The following is a 19853-nucleotide window of genomic DNA, read 5'->3' as shown; positions in this document are numbered from 1 at the left end:
GGCCCATGTGTGCTCCCCAGTGTAGTGTTCACATTTAAGATCTTCCCATTAATTTATTATATTTTCCAAATAATTCATCTGTTCCATGCGATTCTTCAGATGATCCAAAACTTCTATGGCCCAATTTTAAATTATATTTGGTGGATTCATCTCAAGGAGCGAAGCTAGACAAAACTACACACAGAATAATTTAATAATGTCATTTTGATCAAAATTACTTTCCCTTTAGCGGGTGTGTTCCCGTTTTTTCTCAAATTGAGCAAATTTCCTCAGGCTAAAAACTTTTGCAGGGTAAATTAAAATTGTTATAAAAAGGAAGCTGTCACCCCGTAGCACATATATTCAGGCTTAATCCTGGGCATAAGAGAAAATTTGGGCATAAAAATGAATTTTTGAAGATCCATCAATGGGCTTCTTCTAAAATTACTAACGCACAATTATAAACCGCACCACATAACTGTACCAAACATCAAGTGAATCAACTTAGTTAAATGAAACTTTGAATAAATAAATATATATATATATATATATATATATATATATATATATATATATATATATATATATATATATATATATATATATATATATATATATGTATATATATATATATATATATATATATATATATATAAACGTCTGTAATATCGTTAAATGTCTAATAATGTGATAAAGTGTAAATAGATGTCTAGATTAACCGTTTATTTTATATCACTTAGTTTTCGACACTTTTAAATCCATAGGCTTGTTTCAAAATTTTCAATCGATAGCAAATTGGCTCTCCTTTGGGCAAAATTTAAGTTTTGCACAAAATGGGAGAAAATACCGCTTTGCTGTGGCACAATCTTTTTCGATACTGAAAAAGATCTTTTAATTTCCGTTTGAATAAGCTGCTTCCTGGTTTTCTAGGACTATTGGTTGAATACGATCAAACATGCAAATAAACGTATGCTCAATCTTCCTTCTCGAGAAAAAGTAAAATTCTACATTTTCCTAGATGGGAGCTAGAAAGCTTTAAATTACCCAAAAGAGCTGATAATTTCGATGTATATACTGTTGTCCGAACTCCCTTTTCAGTGTTTCAGTCACTATTAGCCCAGATTGCTTTCTGCTTATATTTCGTTACCACAAGCTGTTTAATATGGAAAGGCCAAACTTTAACACCAAGTAGGGGTTAGTGAAAGAACGGAAGCCACCCTTATATATAGGATAATTTTCTCTCGTTTCGAGTCGTTTTGGCGTCTTTTACTTTCGTCTGAATAAACTTGCTAATTCTTCCTCATCAGAGTAGTTATATTGACTACTTTTTCACTATGCCTTTCTGCGTGAACCCAAGCCAAATCTTAAATCCTCTCTAACCATAAAATGGCACTAAAACTGTAATATCCGTTCGAAAGACCTCTCTTCCAATAATCTCTGATCATTAGATCGATCTGGGCAGCCCTTGTGATCATAGTTTTCAGGAGGTATATGGAAGAGGAGAGCATAGAGTCTGCCAATTATGCAAGACCATATCTGTACCCAATTGTCAATTCTAAATATTACAGTATGATCTATTTTATTCCAAAATTTTCATCGACGATCCTTTATACCTTTAATATGCTATTTGCATAATATGTTCATTTGCAAGGGGAAAAGAAATGTACTTCGAGTCCAAACATTTATTTTGGATAAAATCTTTTTGTTGGTCCAGACTTCAAAAAGGTATAACATTTTCACCTTTCTCATCCAAATCACTGATAAACTTTTTCATTTGAAATTAATCAACTGCTTAAGTTGAGGCCATTTCTTGAAATTTCTATGAAAAAACTTGTGATAAACATAAGTTTTGATCAAGCTTAAAAGAAACGAGGATACTTTTCTTTGACGATTAATTTTAAAATCCTTTTATACTAAACGAGCAATTCTCTATAAATTTGGGAACTTTCCCCCGGGCTGCACATGCTGCATTAACTTCAGAGAAATACTTTCTTTTTTATATTTTGGCCTTTTTGATAACATAGACTATTACACGACGCTATTTTTGGCGGTGAGGCGTCGTCTCTGGTGAAGGCCCCGAAAAGACGGGTATGAGAGGGTCTAGCTGCCCATCGACCACTTTCTGGCTTTAAAAGAAGTACCAGAACTGGAGACATCCGTTTGACTGAGACCCTTCCTAAAAATCTACAGCCATTGGTTTGATACGATAAACCCTGGAGAAAAAAAAAGAAAGAGAAATAAACAGACCCGAGCATAAAATGGAAATTATTTTGAAACATTTAACGTTTCAGAACTAGCGCTTTTAGATTTCCGGTTATAATTGGCACAAGTTACACTTTACTTAACCATGCGAAAAATCTCTAAAATATCTCGTCACTTACGGTTGAAACTTCTCAAAATCAAATATAATAATGTTGAAAACTTCAATGGAATTCAAGCTACTGTCTCATTGGCTAAATGAATAAGAGAGTAGTGATTGAATGCTGTCCTTCCAAACATTGAACTCATGACAAGTAAGATCTGTTTTTCTAAGGAATGTTCCAGAAACAATAAACGTCGTGTGGCTTGTTTAGCTCTTAGTTGTTTATATTATCGATATAGCAGGACGAGAGTTAATGAATCAGAGAAATCGATGATAAACTTCCGGGTGGTCAGTTTTGGATCTCTTCCACTCTCACCCGCTCGAAATAATTTCTTATTTTCAATTTGAAGATTTATCATTTATGAAATCAATCAAACAGTTCGTGGTAACGAACTGCAGTAAGGAGCGACCAGGCTCAATAGTAACCGATACTCTAAAAAACAGAAATTTGATATCAATAGTTACATCAAACGAATTGCATATTAATGCTGATTATAAATATATAAGTTTCATCAAGTTTAGTCTTACCTTTCAAAAGTTACGAGCCTGAGAAAATTTGTCTTATTTTAGAAAATAGAGGGAATACCCCCTAAAAGTCATACAATCTCAACAAAAACCACACCATCAGATCCAGCGTATCAGAGAACCCTAATGTAGAAGTTTCAAGCTCCTATCTACAAAAATTAAATAAAAAACAAGTTTTTTGACTAAAAGTAAGGAGCGACATTAAAACTGAGAACGAACAGAAATTACTTCTTATATGAAAAGGGCTTTTCCTCCACAACGCCCAGCTCTTTACACTAAAGTTTGACTCTTTCTCTTAACTCTACTTTTCAAAATAGTAAAAAACTTTAGCGTAAAGAGCGGAGCGTTGAGGAGGAAAACCCCTTTTCATATACGGAGTAATTTCTGTTTGTTTTAAGTTTTAATGTCGCTCCTTACTTTTAGTCAAAAAACTTGTTTTTTTATTTAATTTCTGAACGTTTTTGAATTAATGCATGTTTTGATCTTGGCGCTCCGCACATAAATAATTAAAACGAAATTTGCGTATTAATTTTTTTTCTGGGTAAATGTCTTTCTCATAGTTTTAATCGTAAGATTTTGAGAAAAAAAAGGAGCGAGGGAGTAGGCCTAGTTACCCTCCAATTTTTTGATTGCTTAAAAAGGCAACTAAAACTTTTAATTTCTTAAAAACGTTTTCATTAGTAAAAGATATACGTAACTTACGAATTAACTTACGTAACGTATTTTACGTATGAGCGGGTTCACCCCCTCGTCAGTACCTCGTTCTTTACACTAAAGCTTAAATTTTGTCCCAATTCCTTAAGAATGACCCCTGAATCACAAAAGCCGTAGAATAAATAGTTTAAATTACTAAAAATACTTTATCGTAAAGAGTGAGGTATAACGATGAGGTAAACCCCTCATATGCGTAATAATTTTTGTTCGTTTTAAGTTTTAATGCTGCTCCTTACTTTCAGTAGAAAAAGCTTTTCTTATTTTTTTTTTTTTTCATTTTTTTTAGATAATGCTAGAAGGTCCTGCGTCCCCTCCATTAAAATTATCTTCTCCCATAACAAATTCCTCCATGGAAAGATCCTCCTACGTTATCCCCATAAACTTCTCCCCCCCCAAACAAAAAAATCCCCCTTAAAACGTGTGTACACTTCCCAATAGCCATTGCTATATTTAAACACAGGTCAAAGTTTGTAGCTTGCGCCCCCTCCCACGGGAACTGTGGAGGAGTAAGTCGTCCCTAAAGACATAGCTATTAGGTTTTTCGACTATGATGAATAAAATGGATATCTCAGAATTTTGATCTGGTGATTTTGGGGAGAAAATGAGCGTGGGAGGGGGTCTAGGTGTCACCCATTTTTTTTAACTTAAAAAGGGCACTAGAACTTTTGATTTCCGTTAGATTGAGCCCTCTTGCGACATTCTAGGACCACTGAGTCGATACGATCAGCCCTGGGAGAAAAAACACCAAAAAACAACTAAATACGCATCCGTGATCTGTCTTCTGGCAAAAAATGCGAAATTCCACATTTTTGTAGATAGGAGCTTGAAACTTCTACAATATGGTTCTAGTATACGCTGAATCTGATGGTGTTATTTTCGTAAGATTGTATGACTTTTAGGGGGTGTTTCCTCCTATTTTCTAAAATGAGGCAAATTTTCTCAGGCCCGTAACTTTTGATGGTTAAGACTAATCTTGAGGAAACTTATATATTTATAATCAGCATTAATATGCAATTCTTTTGATGCAACAATTGGTATCAAAATTCTACTTTTTAGAGTTTTGGTTACTATTGAGCCAGGTTCCTACTTACTACAGTTCGTTACCACGAACTGTTTGATGTGGAATTTCGCATTTTTTTTTTTTACCCGAAGACAGGTCACGGATGCGTGTTTATTTGTTTTTTTTCCCAGGGATGATCGTAATCATTCAGTGGTCCTAGAATGTCGCGAGGAGGCTTATTCTAACGTAAATTAAAGTTCTAGTGCCCTTTTTAAGTGACCAAAACAGGAGGGCACCTGGGCCCCCTCCCACGCTCACTTTTTCCCCAAAGTCACCGAATCAAAATTCTGAAATAGCCATTTTATTCACCATAGTCGAAAAATCTAGTAACCATGTCTTTGGGGACGACTTACTCCCCCACCATCCCTGTGAGAGGGGCTGCAAGATACAAACTTTGACCAGTGTTTACACATAGTAATGGTTTTTGGGAAGTATACAGACGTTTTCAGGGGGATTTTTTGTTTTTTTGGAGGGTGGAGAAGTTGAGGAGGGTGTTTACGTGGGAGGATCTTTCCATGGAGGAATTTTTCATGGGGGAAGAGAAGTTCAATGAAGGGGGTGCAGATTTTTCTAGCATTATTTAAAAAAACAATGAAAAAATAAATATAAAAAGTTTTTTTCAACTGAAAGTAAGGAGCAGCATTAAAACTTAAAACGAAAAGAAATTATTACGCGTATGAGGGGTTCACCTCTTCGTAATATCTCGCTCTTTGCGCCGAAGTATCCTTAATAATTTCAACTATTTATTTTACGGCTTTTGTGGTTCAGGGGTCATTGTTAAGGAATTGGGACAAAATTTAAGCTTTAATGTTGAGGTATTGACGAGGAGGTGAACCCCCTCATATACGTAATAAAAACCTACGAATATAGAAGTTCGTTACGGGAGTTAATTCGTAAGGTATGTATATTTTTTACTAATGAAAACGTTCGTAAAAAACTAAGAGTTTTAGTTGCCTTTTTAAAAACAATGAAAAAATAAATATTAAAAGTTTTTTCAACTGAAAGTAAGGAGCAGCATTAAAACTTAAAATGAACAGAAATTATTACGCATATGAGGGGTTCACCTCCTCGTAATATCTCGCTCTTTGCGCTAAAGTATTTTTAATAATTTCAACTATTTATTCTACGGCCTTTGTGGTTCAGGGGTCATTGTTAAGGAGTTGGGACAAAATTTAAGCTTTAGTGTAAAGAGCGAGGAATTGACAAGGAGGTGAACCCCCTCATATACGTAATAAAAACCTACGAATATAGAAGTTCGTTACGGGAGTTAATTCGTAACTTATGTATATTTTTTACTAATGAAAACGTTCGTAAAAAACTAAGAGTTTTAGTTGCCTTTTTAAGTAATCAAAAAATTGGAGGGCAACTAGGCCTCCTCCCCCACTCCTTTTTTCTTAAAATCTACCGATTGAAACAGTGACAAAGTCATTTAGCCAAAAAAAAATTAATATACAAATTTCGTCTTAATTATTTCTGTGCGGAGAACCAAAATCAAAACGTGCATTAATTCAAAAACGTTCAGAAATTAAATAAAAAATTTTTTTTAACTGAAAGTAAGGAGCGACATTAAAACTTAAAACGAACGGAAATTACTCCGTATATGAAAGTGGCTTTGCCTCCTCAATGCCCCGCTCTTTACGCTAATGTTTTTTACTGTTTTAAAAAGTAGAGTTAAGAGAAATAGTCAAACTTTAGCGTAAAGAACAGGGAATTGAGGAGCCCCTTTCATATACGGAGTAATTTATGTTCGTTTTAAGTTTTAATGTCGCTTCTTACTTTCAGTTAAAAAAAACTTGTTTAAAAAAAAACTATACAAAAGTATAGATTAATTAAATCTGCTGGTTGTGATCATGCTGTTCTAATCGTTTGGAGGAAGAAATATCCGCCCTTTTTTGATAATTAAACTAAAAAAAAAACAAGTTTTTTTTCAGCAAAAGGTAAGGAGCGAAAATTAAAACTTAAAAAGGTTAAGTTTCCTCCTTCTTCAATCCCTCACTCTTCACGCTGATGATTTTGTAATTTTGAAAAAGCTTTTGATTTCTAAATAAACAGCCCTAATGTTTCAGGAGTCGTTCTTACATAATTTGGACAAAAATCAGTGTAAAGGTGGTATTGACCGTACCCCTCTGATCATTTTTGAATAATGCCGGGAAACTCAGCTCCCCTCCATGGCAAATTCTCACCACGAACAATTTCTCCATTTCTCCATTCCAATTTCTCCAAAGTTCCCCACGCACAAAATCCCCCCCTCGAGAAATTTTCTCCGAACAATTCCATCCTCACTGATAATTCCCGCCAAAAAATTTCTTGCAGACGATGAAAAATTTTCCGTAGCATACTTTCATTTGAAAGAATACTTATTTTTCATTTATTTTGACTGTTTTTAAATCATGCCAGAAATCCCCTCCGTGGCAAGCCCTCCATGAAAACTTGTCCCGGGAATCCCCACCCCCAATGAAAAATTTTTGCGGGGTTAATTCCCCATGGAGAATTTTTCCCATGGAAAATTTCCCCATGGAGAATTTCTCCGATGGAAAATTTCCTCATGGAGAATCTCTCCCGCAGAAAATCCCCCCCACGGAAAAATCTCCAAGATAAATCCAACAGAACATCTCCGCATTTAGAACTGAGTCGCCAAAGAGAAAGTAGGCCTAATGAAAAAAATTCTTATAGGAATTCTGGCGATTTCTCCCTGTGTAATATCCCCTGGAAAGCTTAGACCCACGGAAAATTCTAACCCGTGGATAATCCTCGAGCACAAAATTACCCGACCCGAAACATGTCTGTATACTTCCCCGTAACAAATACTATAGGTAGACAATGGGCAAGTTTCATAACTTACGGTTCTTTTCCGGGGGGCTGTTGGGGGCTTTTTCATCCCCAAAGGAACAGTTATTGGACCTTTCAAATATGTTGACAAAATAGCAATCTCAAAATTCTGATCGGAACTTTCCGGGGGGAGGATTTTGCATGGGAAGAATTTCAATAAAAGGAGTTCCGTGTGAGGGGAGGGAATTTTCATAGAGGGGAGCCAGAAATCCCAGTGTTATTTGAAAATATCATCAGAAATTAAATTTAAAAACAATTTATTTTAAATGCATTTAGGGACAGCATTACAACTTAAACGATCAGAAATTATTCCCTATAAAGGGGGGGGGCTCTCCCTCCACAATGCCTCGCTCTTTGCGCCAAAGTTTGACCCCCGATTCTTTAAGAACAACTCCTGGAACACAAGGGCCATTTATTTAGAATACGAAGCTTTTTTAAAAGTACTAAAGAACTTAAGCGTGAAGAGTGAGGTATTGAGGAGGGGGCAACCCTCCTCCTCCCATTTACAAATAATTTCTGTCGTTTTAAGTTATAATGTTGTTTCTTATTTTTGTTTGGAATCCTTGTATTTTTATTTAATCAAAGAGAAGGCTTCATTTTTACACCGCGAAATTTATCCAAAAGCGCTTTATGTTGTATGTTTTTCTGTTTTCAATAAAGCACTAGTTTTACATAATCCTACAAACACAGGAAAATATCATCAGTTGGTATAATTGTAATAAGTTTATTAATAAAGGTTGCATAAGCTGTGAAGTAATCATTTTGTTGGTTTTAAATTTCAACTTCGTTTTTTACATTCTGAAAGCATTTTTCTTTAAATACATTTTTGTTCTTTTTTAGTTTAATATATGTACGTATATATATATATATATATATATATATATATATATATATATATATATATATATATATATATATATATATACGTATGTATATACAGATATATGCAAGCTGGTCATTCTGCTTGTTTGCCATCCTTTCCTCGCTTCCCAACTCTGAAAGAAGCCAAGCAGTTCCTTTCACCCTCTCTCCAATTATTAACAAAATTCTTAGTAACTCAACGAATTTTATAACTTGGAAGATTTTTTTAAATTCTTAATTTAAATTCATTTAAATCCTTAAATTCAAAATTTTGAAAAATTGCTAAGAAAAACATCTAGTTCAATCAAAATACGGTATATGAATGCTGTTTGTCAAAAGAGCATATCAAAAATATCTAAGGTAAGGCTGTGGGCATTAAGTTGAATTTTTAAGCGACTTTTTCTGAATCTATGGAGATCAGCACATTTGACAAATTGTTTCACTCCAGACATAAACGCCTAAGAACTTTGATAGAACGGGCTTAGTCTCTTTTTTTCGCCTTTTGGAAGTTAGAAGCTTTCAGAAGAGATTCTAGAGGATTTTTAAAAGAAGCTTTATAGATTAAGCCTTAGTGTTTGTGACGGCATGTGCCGAGTTCCATCTTCAAGTTAATAGCAGTTTTCCAGTTCAAGCAACAAAAATTTAATTTAAAGGATAGCTTCCAAATATAGATGAAATGAGGAAAGACGATTTAGGCTTTTCGGAAGGAGAGAATGAAAGTAATATTGGCTGGTCATTGAAGCGCTGTTTATTAAAATTCTAATTTTCTATAGTCTATGGAGTCTTTCGTGGAAGCTTTCAAAATAAGGAAAATGTTGTCAGTTTGATTTTCTGCTTTAGCAAGTAAATATGGAAAATAGAAAAATAAATTACTAAGAACTCCAATTTTTCACATAACTTTCTTTATTTAATTAGAGGCTTGCCAAGATGAATCGTCTATTCAAATTAATTAGCAGGACAATTTTGAATTGAATAAAAAAGAATTTTCGACAATTAAAGATTTGTAAATTATAGTGTCTGTAAAAAAAAAAAAACAACCAAAAAACGTTAAAGCGCCGGCGAAATAAGTCCTTTTTGTATAAATAATGTAAGACAAGCTCAAACTCTTGGAAGGGGGGGGGCTGTTTTCTAGGTGATAGAAAACACTATTTTGGATTTGAACGGAAAAGGCATCAAAATGATGATTTCTAAGTTAAATTCGGGTGAGCTCACTCAAGTTACTAAAAACGGTAGGCATGCCCTTCTCCAGTCAAAGCACCTGAAATCGAATTATGACAATAAGGTTTTTGAACTCTTATGCCTACCACTTCTTATATCTAGACATTTAGTTCTACTCCTCCCTCTTTCCCCCTCTCTATAATTCCTTTTCAATCTGTTTAATTCGTTCGTTTTGATTGGCATGGTAATTTTTGTTGTTGTTTTGTGTGTCGTCCTTCTGTTTGGTTTTAAAGCTATTATTTAATGTTATGTTTAGTCTCTGTCACAGCCAAAAGAGCCTTTGTGGGGTCTAAAGTTCTGTAACTTTTTCTTTGTTTCTTTTGAATAAATTAATTTATTGATTGATTAATTGCTTGATCAAACTGTGTATAGGGGGTCTTATTTTTCAGAAGCTTCATGAGCTTATTGTTTCATAAGCTATTGTTTTCAGAAGATACTTGTCCTAATGAAATTCGCTTTTATGTGTCTCAAGTTTATCTGCAAATTACCTTTCTCTTCCTTGCCACTTTCCACTTACGAAAGTTGGCTATAATTTGGAGTCGCTGATTTTTTTTCCTTTTTATATTAAGCCCACAATGTAAAAGGAGGCTGCTAGAAAAGTCTAGAAAAAGGAAATTGTATATAAAAAAGAAAACAATTGATAAAGAAGCTGAAAAATCTCGTTGCAGTCCTCCAAAGTAAATTAGGGATTACCGATAAGTTACTCGGACGTATTGATTTATAGAGGGAAAAAGTAACTTTCCCCTCGAAACATTGGAAACAAGAGGTGAAATGCTACCTAAGATCACCCGAGTGACCAGCAATTACGTATCTTTAATGTAACCTTTAAATGGCTTCTATAAGAAATTAAATAAAAAAAAACAAGTTTTTTCAACTGAAAGTAAGGAGCAGCATAAATACTTAAAAAGAACACAAATCATTACGTATATGAGGGGGATACTCCTCCACAACACCTCGCTCTTTACACTAAAGTTTTTAATTACTTTAAAAAAGCTCCGTATTGTTTTACTTAAACAAACATATTGTTTCAGGAGTCGCTCTTAGAGGATTGGGACAGAATTCAAACTTTAGCGTAAAGAGCGAGGTGTTGTGGAGGAGTAATCCCTTTCTTACGTAATAATTTCTGCTCGTCTTAAGTTCTGATGTTCCTCCTTACTTCCAGTACAAAATTTAGTTTTTTTTAATTTAATTTCTGATCTTTTTTTAAATAATGCCAGGAAATGTGACTACTCCTCCGCAGAAAAATCCCTCCTCCCCAAGGATTTATTCTCTAGACAATTCAATACTGGTGAAAATTTTCCCCGGACAATTACCATTCATATCTCAACGCGTAAAATTGAGAAGAAAAAGAGAAAGAAAGACATAAGAAGAATTTCGTATAGGAATTCTGAAAAATTCCCCCAGTTTAAAATTTCTCCTAAGAAATTGACCCCCTGGAAACTACCCTCTCCATGGAAAATTATTCCCGAGGAAAATCCCACCAGCAGAAAATCCCTCCCCCCGAAAAATGTGTGCATATTTACCAATAACATATACTATACGTAAACAATAGACAGATTTTGTAACTTAAAGACCTATTCCAAGGGACTGTGGGAGGATCATGATATCCCCAAAGGCATAGATATTCGGGCTTTCAAGTATGCTGAACAAAATGACCATCTAAAAAATTTTATCAGACGATTTTGTGAAAAAATGGGTGTGGAAGGGGACCTAGTTGCCCTCTAATTTTTTTTGGTCGCTTAAAAAGGGCACTAGAACTTTTAATTTTTGTTCAAATAAGCCCTTTCAAGATATTCTAGGATCACTGGGTTGATACAATCACCCCTGAAAAAAAAAAGAAAAACAAATAAACACACATCGGTGATCTTTCTTCTGGCAGAAAATACAAAATTTCACATTTTTTTTCAGATAGGCGCTTGAAACTTTTACTGTAGGGTTATCTGATACACTGAATCTGATGGTGTGATTTCCATTAAGATTCGGTTACTATTTCGTTTCAGTTCTTATTTATAGTTTGTTACCACGAACTGTTTGCTATAATTATTTGATAAAAATTTCTTCAGTTATTTTCCAAATTTTCGCATATAGAAGCTTGGAACCTCTACAGTAGGGTTTTCTGGTACGCTGAATCTGATAATGTGATTTTCATTCCTTGAATTTTATGGGATGTTTTCCCCCCATTTTGAAATTCAGGCGAATTTTCCCAGGCTCTTAACTTTTGATGTGTAACATTAAATTTAATAAATTTTTTATGTTTAGATTCTCTAAATTGATTCTCTTGATTTGTCTATTAATATCAAAATTTAGTTTCTTTTTTAAGTTTGGTTACTATTGAGCCGAATCTCTCCTTACTTACAGTTCGTAATCACGAACTGTTTGATTAACCCTGGAAAATTACCCATAACATCTCCACGCGTAAAAATGAGTTGGCAAAGAGAAAGCAGGACATAAGACGAATTTCGTACAGGAGTTCTGGAAATTTCCCCCATTACAGAATTTATCATGGAAATTTTGCTCCCTGGAAGCTTCCCTCCCATGCATGCCCTGTTGAAAATCCCGCCAGCAGAAAATTCACCCCCCCCCTACCCGAAAAATGTATGCATCGTAACTTAATGTTTTGTAACTTAAAGAACTTTCCCCAGGGGCTATGGGGGTCATGATGTCTCCAAAGGCATAGTTATTTGGCCTTTTAACTATGCTGAACAAAAGGGTTCTCAAAGTTTTGATGGGACGATTTTGAGAATAAAAGGGGCTGGAGAGGGAGCCTAGTTGCCCTCTAATATTTTTGGTCACTTAACAAGTGCACTAGAAGTTTGATTTCCGTTCAAATGAGCTCTCTCCCAATATTCTAGCACCACTGGGTTGATACGATCACCCTGGAAAAAAAAATGAACACGCAACCGTCATCTTTCTTCTGGCAAAAAATACAAATTCCACATTTTTGCAGATAGGAGCTTGAAACCTCTACAGTAGGGTTCTCTGATATGCTAGCCTGACGGTGTGATTTTCATTAAGGTTCTATGACATTTTAGGGGTGTTTCTCCCTTTTTTTCAGAAATCAGGTAAATCTCCTCAGGTTCGTAACCTTTGATAGGTAAGACAACTTAATGAAATTTATATATTTGAAATTAGCATAAAAATCCACTTCTTTTGTTGTATCTATTGGTGCCAAAATTGTACTTTTTAGAGTTTCGTTTACTATTGAGCCGGGTCGCTCCTTACTTACAGTTCGTTACCACGAGCTCTTTGAAACATGAAATCGAACTTCGTACCAATTACTGAAAAAAAAAACTTTGATCTCTACGTTATAAATTTGACGTTGTTTAAACATCATAAAATTCAACATTGTACTGAATTTGGGAAATAAGTTGTTCTCTCTTTAAGTATCAAGTGACAGGCCTCCAGTTTGAAACATCAAAATAAACAAACACCTTATGGTGTCAAAAACAAATCAATGACAGGAGATATATTTTGGATACGTTGCCTGCATAGTTAGAAGTGAGTTTTCGGAACTCTCCAACCGCAGATGCTTGCAATTCCTCTTTTGACTCAGACAATTTGGAGATCCTTCTTTTTTTGGACAACCTGAAACCTTGACTAAGTTGTTTTAGCTTATTTTTAATCTATTAGTTTTTGAATTTGTCAGGAGTTAAATCTTTCCGTGTCAATAGAAACTTAAACAGAAAGAAAAGAAAAAGATAAGAAATGCAGAAGAGCAAAAGCGTTTTGATTTAATATTGAACAAGCCGCCTTCCTCACTTGTAATTGTTAAATAATGGGTGATGGACTTCAGGCATGATTTTGCTAGCGCTAGATGTGGATGAATAAGATAAATTAAACGAGCGAAGACCTTAGAAGTCATCCAAAAATGCATGATGATATAACAAAAAAAAAACAGATATAGCACTAAAGATATCCCCAGGCTAGTTTAAAATTTAATGCCAGTAAAAATCTGAAAAGGGACACTTATTATCTTTTTACGTCGCAGAGGAGTGACCTTCCAAATCCCTTGGATATTTCAATAACATCCTGGCCAGGGAAAATTCGCTAAATTCAATATTTAAGGATAACTAACAAAGGAATTTCACATACCTAGAACTTAGGCCTATGCGATATATTTGTTTTAAATTGAATGAGCTGATACCAATTTGTCTCTGAACTACATAAAAAAACAACCTGTATTTCCTTCTATGCAAGAAAAGCCATTTTTAAGTCCATAGGATCTTAAAACGACTAAGCAAAACAAAATACGCCTCGATCCTCGTCTTTGTCATTTCGTAATTAAGACATAAAAGTTGACTAAATGAATGAGAAAGGGACAATTTATACGTCTATGATAGCCAAAATGAACCAGTTAGGTTTTCCAGTCGAATATTGAATTTGAGACATTTGTTACGTTTAGTTGAAGCCATGGTTTCCCCAGAAGACCTGTCATCAAAATGAATGAATACAAAACATATCGGTTTCTCTTGTCCCCTCTACAAAATATTTGAACAATAGGTAGAAGCTCTTTCACAGGAGATAAGTGCTGTCACCACCATAACGTCTTACTGGCGTAATTTTAACCTTAAGCGAAAGGAACAAGCCTTAGAAAAACAGTCAGGTTTCTTTCTCTTAAAATAAGGCGGGACAAATAAAGAATCATATCACAAATATGTGCTCACTGTAATGTTTATTAAAAATTGCTGTCATAATCAAATTACACATTATTAAATTAGTACTCAAAGTGGGTTGAAAAGTACATCTCTCTCTCTCTCTCTCTCTCTCTCTCTCTCTCTCTCTCTCTCTCTCTCTTTCTTGTTTTTCTCTACTACGATACACATTAGCCCATAGACTAGAGCATCATTGCTCAGCCTTTTTAGTGTTGTGGTATCAAGATAGAAAAAAATTAAGTCAGTGTCCTTGTGACCCCGATACAATAAACAATAATTTGAGCCTGATTATCTGTTTCATCCGTTAGGTCTAGTTATCCCATTAGCTATTGACTGATACGTTCTTATTAATTTTTCTAAGAGTTATTTTTGCATAAGCATATGCATATTTATATATCGTATTTATATGTTTTGTCTTAATCTATTAATCAATATGTAAAGTTTTATTGTACATACGTCTTGTTTTAAAATTTTGTCGTCCTACTAAGACCGTCCTACTAACACTTTTTGACTACGGGGTAGCGACACCTGCCCAGGCTGAGAAACAATACCCTAAGATGAACTTACTTTTTTGACTGTTATCATAAGTTAAATAACTGTGTTTAAAATCATGATCTAACGAAAGACTTACAATGTCAAGAAGTTCAACTAATTTTATTGGAAGATTAGCTTTACTCCCACTATTTGCATTAACCAATGTAACTTCCCCAAAAATCAGTAACTCATAGTGACCAGTGAAACGCAAAGTACTGGCAATTAACTTGTCAGGGACCCTGTGCAAAGCAAGTTCCAAGAGGAAGGGGAGGGGGCTTCGGAGACAAGCTCCCTTCCCCTTTGTGTGCCTCCTTGAATTTCCAAGATAATGTTGGATCGAAAAATGAGGTTTACTTCAAGAAACCCTGACACAGTGGTCAACGGACGGAACTGTCATAAATAGATCTTAAAAATTTGGCTCTCTTTCTTAGGGTAGATGGCATCTCATACCGCCCAGTATATTTGAATAATAAAAGCCCAAACAAAGTCAACAGAGTATGAAAGCAAATGATTATTTAGTAGAACATTTTGGTCTAAGGGATGAAACCTTCTTGATTTTGTGAAAAATTAAATTTAGAAGAAAAGACTGAAGGGTGAAGCAAAATCGCCGCAACAATTAGAGCCAAACATAAAGTTAGTACACCCTCCATATCATTTAAATCAATTACAGGGAATATTAAGTGAAAAAAAGCAAGGTTTATTTTTAACTGGAAGTAAGGAGTGACATTAAAACTTAAAACGAACAGAAATTATTCTGTATATGAAAGGGGCTGTCCCCTACTTAACGCCCCGCTCTTTATGCTAAAGTTTGACTTTTTCTCACAACTCTACTTTTTGAACAATAAAAATCTTTAGCGTAAAGAGCGGGACGATGAGGAGGGGACAGCCCTTTTCATATAAAGAATAATTTCTATTCGTTTTAAGTTTTGATTTTGCTCCTCACTTTCAGTTAAAAAAACTTGTTTTTTATTTAATTTCTGAGAGTTTTTGAATTAATGCATGTTTTGAATTTGGCTCAACGTATGTGAATAATTAAAACAAAATATGCATATTAATTTTACTCTTTTATGATAATAACCTTATAATGACGGAAGTTTGATTTTTGTTCCAGTTGTTTAAGAATTACTCCTGAATCACAAAGGCTGCTTCATTAGAATAATAGCCTTTTTTAAAAGTTAAAAAAAGAAACTTTAGCGTAAGAGCGAGCTATTGAGGAGAGGCAACCCCTCTCATATAGTAATCGTTTTAAGCTTTAATATTGCTACTTATTTTCAGTTGAAAAAGCTTGCTTTTATTTAATTGTTGATCGTTTTTTTTTAAATAATGCCAGGAAATCCAGCTCCCCTCCATGGAAAATTTCCTTCCCCCGTGAGAAATTTCTTCATGGAAAGATTCTCCCACGTAACTTAAATTAGCAGTATTTGTGGAACTAATTTTGTAAGGCATAGTAACAAAGAGGTTGAAACTATTTTATGAAAATGAGAGTCACAAGTTGAGCTATTCTCAAATGACTGAAATGAATGAAAGAAAAGATCTTTAAAAGATATACGTAATAATTTATGTTCGTTTTAAGTTTTAATGTTATTCCTTACTTTCAGTTGGGAAGAATCTTCTTTTTTTTTATATTATTCAATAACAACCACAAGCCGAAAATATACAATATGTTTGGTTTATTATCACCTGAAAATCCTAGTTATGAAGCTGCTTCACATAAAATTAAACGCTAAGATAGGCCAGAAAAACAACACAAACAAATTCTTGCTTATATCGGCCATTATTTAACAAAATTCGAGCTTTAGCGTAAAGAGTGAGATACTGACAAGGGGGAATATGAGGGGATTCTCCCACTCGTCAATACCTCGCTCTTTACGTTAAAGCTCAAATTCTGTTCCAATTCTTTAAGACTGACCCATGAATCACAAAAACCGTTTAATTAGAATAATTAGCTCTTTTGAAATTACTAAAAATACTTGAGCGTAAAGAGCGAGGTATTGACGAGGGTACGAACCCCTTCATAAACGTAATCATTTCTGTTCGTTTTAATGCTACTCCTTACTTTAAGTTGAAAAAACTTGTTTTTTATTTAATTACTGATTGTTGTTTTTTTAAATAATGCTGGGAAGTCCAGCACCCCCTTCATGGAAATTCTCTTCCCCCATGAAAAATTCCTCCCTGGAAAGATTCTTCTACGAAACCAAATCCCCCAGACCCCCACCAGAAAAAAACCCTGAAAACGTCTGCATACTTACCAATATTATCTATAAACAATGGGCAAAGTTCATAACTTGCAGCCCTTCCCCCGGGGACTATTGGGGATTAAGTCGTCCTCAAAGACATGGTTATTAGATATTTCGACTATTCTGAACAAATGGCTATCTCAAAATTTTGATCCGGTGACTTAGGGAAAAATTAGCGAGGGAGGGGGCCTAGTTGTCCTCTAAATTTCGGTCACTTAAAAAGGACACTAGCACTTTTAAGTTTTCTTCGAAGGAGCCCGCTCACAAAATTCTAGGACCACTGGATCGGTACGTTCACCCCTGGGAAAAATATATAAAAAAAAATAAACACGCATTCGTGATATTTCTTCTGGCAAAAGATACGAAATTCCACATTTTTGCAGATGGAAGCTTGAAACTTCTACAGTAGGTTTATCGGATATGCTGAAACTGATGTTGTGATTTTCTTTCAGATTCTATGAGTCTATTTCGAAAATAAGGCAACTTTTCTCAGGCTCTTAACTTTTGATGGGTAGACTAAATTTGATGAAACTTATATATATTTAAATTCAGCGTAAAAATACGATTTTTTGATGTATCTATTGGTATCAAAATTCCATTTTTTGAATTTTGGTTACTAATGAGCCGAGCCGCTCCTCATTCACATTTCGTTATCACGAACCGTTTCATTCAGAAAATAAAAATTAAAAAAAAAATTTTAAGGAAAGTAAGGAGCGACATTAAAACTCCAAAAGAACAAAAATTACTTCGTATATGAAAGGGGCTGCTTCCTCATCAGCGCCCCGCTCTTTGAGCTAAAGTCTGACTCTTTCTCTTAACTCTACTTTTTAAAACAGTAAAAAACTTTAGCGTAAAGAGCGGGGCGTTGATGAGGAAGCGGCCCCTTTCATATACGAAGTAAATTTTGTTCGTTTTAAGTTTTAATGTCGCTCCTTACTTTCCTTAAAATATTTGACTCTTTCTCTTAACTCTACTTTTTAGTCTTATGACTCTTTCTCTTAACTCTACTTTTTAAAACAGTAAAAAACTTTAGCGTAAAGAGCGGGGCGTTGATGAGGAAGCGGTCCCTTTCATATACAAAGTAATTTTTGTTCGTTTTAAGTTTTAATGTCGCTCCTTACTTTTCGTTAAAAAACTTTTTTTTTTTATTTAATTTCTGAACGTCTTTGAATCAATGCATGTTTTGATTTTGGCTCTCCGCAGATGAATAATTAAAACGAAATTTGCATATTTATTTTTTTGGCTAATTGGCTTTCTCATAGTTTTGATCGAATGATTTTGAGAAAAAAGGAGCGGAGGAGGAGGCTTAGTTGCCCTCGGATTTTTTGGTTACTTAAAAAGGCAACTAGAACTTTTAATTTTTACGAATATCTTTACTAGTAAAAGATATACGTAACTTACAAGTTAGCTTACGTAACGAACTTCTGTATTCTCAAGTTTTTATTACGTATATGAAGGGGTTCATCCCCCGTCAGTACCTCGCTCTTTACACTAAAGCTTAAATTTTGTCCCAATTCTTAAGAATGATTCCCTGAATCACAAAAGCCGTAGAATAAATAGTTGAAATTACTAAAAATGCTTTAGCATAAAGAGTGAGGTATTAGGAGGAGGTGAGCCCATCATATGCGTAATAATTTCTGTTCATTTTGAGTTTTAATGCTTCTCCTTACTTTCAGTTGAAAAAACTTTTTTATATTTATTTTTTTATTGTTTTTTTTAAAATAATGCTAGAGAATCCTGGGCTCCCTTCATGAAACTTTTCTTCCCCCATGACAAATTCCTCCAAGGAAAGCTCCCCCAACATATCCCCCTCTTCTCAACCCCCCCCCCCCAACCCAAAAATCCCCCAGAAATGGTCTGTGCACTTCCAAGTAACCATTACTATATGTAAGCACTGGTCAACGTTTGTAACTTGTGGCCCCTCCCACGGGGACTCCCCCACTGTGGGGGAGTAAGTCGTCCCCAAAGACATAGTTAGAAGGTTTTTTGACTACGTTGAATAATATGGCTATCTCAGAATTTTGATCCTGTGACTGTGGGAAAATAATTAGCGTGGGAGGGGGCCTAGTTGCCCTCCAATTTTTTTGGTCACTTGAAAAGGGCACTAGAACTTTTCATTTCCGTTAGAATGAGCCCTCTCGCAAGATGCTAGGACCACTGGGTCGATACGATCGTCCCTGGAAAAACAAAACAAAACAAGAGCTAAGAGCTCATATGGCACTTGTGACGAGGCGAGAAGAGCTAAGAGCCAAGAGATCTTATGGTATGAGCTCTAACAAAATTCTATGAATCAATAGATTAATTTAAAAAGGAAAATAAGAGGCTTAATGTCGGTCAGGATTTAAAATAAGAGCTCTGAGTTACGATGTCCTTCTAAATATCAAAATTCATTAAGATCCGATCACCCACTCGTAAGTTATAAATACCTAATTTTTTCTAATTTTTCTCTCCCTTTAGCCCCAGATGGTCGAATCTGGGAAAATGACTTTATCAAGTCAAATTGTTCAGCTCCCTGACACGCCTACCAATTCTAATCGTTCTAGCACGTCCAGAAGCACCAAACTCGCCAAATCACTGAAGCCCTCCTCCCAACTCCCCCAAAGAGAGCTAATCCAGTACGAATATATCAATCCTGTATCTAGGACTTGTGCTTAATATTCCCACCAAGTTTCATCCCGATCCCTCCAATCTAAGTTTTTTCCAAGTTTTAGTTTTCCCCCTCCCAACTCCCCCCCCCCCAATGTAACCAGATCTGGTCGGGATTTAAAATAAAAGGTCTAAGACACCATATCCTTCTAAATATCAAATTTCATTGAGATCCGATCACCCATTCGTAAGTTAAAAATACCTCATTTTTTTAATTTTTCAGAATTACCCCCCCC

At 34.9% G+C, this 19853-nt stretch overlaps 1 protein-coding gene across 1 annotated transcript in view; it reads right to left on the bottom strand.

The window, feature by feature from the left end:
* Positions 1-19853, bottom strand: part of LOC136040187 (CUGBP Elav-like family member 2) — a gene marked incomplete in the record, with an annotated part of 272737 nt that overhangs the window by 110417 nt on the left and 142467 nt on the right.

The sequence above is a fragment of the Artemia franciscana genome, chromosome 2, assembly GCF_032884065.1.
Source record: "Artemia franciscana chromosome 2, ASM3288406v1, whole genome shotgun sequence".
Lineage (NCBI taxonomy): Eukaryota > Metazoa > Arthropoda > Branchiopoda > Anostraca > Artemiidae > Artemia > Artemia franciscana.
The sequence above is the reverse complement of the archived record's forward strand: the minus strand, read 5'-3'. Positions and strand labels throughout refer to the sequence as shown.